Consider the following 615-nt stretch of genomic DNA (forward strand, 5'->3'; position numbering starts at 1 on the left):
AAACCAAATACAAAAATAATGCAATGAATAATACAAAGTACATTTTTGAAGCAAGTACAAAGATTTTTTTTAAAAATAACCTTCCCTCAAAAAAAAAAAAAAAAAAAAGCAACAAAATACTTTTCAGTAAGTTCTATAATAATTTTACTCCTTAATTAAATTGTTGTTCATCAATAAATAAATTGATCAGCGTATTTTGTGTGGCTGGTCACACCATGTCGCCGCTTATAAAATAACAAAGTAACCCCTATAACACTGACCGAGTAACCCCTGTAATATTGACCAAGTAAAACCTGTAAAACTAACGAAGTAACATATAAGAATTTGTGATAATTGATATTTCCAACATTTTAACATTAAGCCTAGTTCTCTTCACCTTATTTTAATTTTTTTCTAATCATATTTTTTTTTACTAATCATAATTGAGTAAAACTTATACTTGTTAAAGTTGAATTTTTTTATATTTAATATTGTATTTCCTAACTAAAAAGCCTTAGGCCTTGTTCTTTTGAACTTTTGGGCAGAGCAGAGCAGGGCAGAGCAGATTTTATTATTATTATTATTATTATTATTATTATTATTATTATTAGGTTAAGGCTCCACCTCATGTTGGGT

Source organism: Chenopodium quinoa, unplaced genomic scaffold, assembly GCF_001683475.1.
Source record: "Chenopodium quinoa cultivar QQ74 unplaced genomic scaffold, ASM168347v1, whole genome shotgun sequence".
NCBI lineage: Eukaryota > Viridiplantae > Streptophyta > Magnoliopsida > Caryophyllales > Amaranthaceae > Chenopodium > Chenopodium quinoa.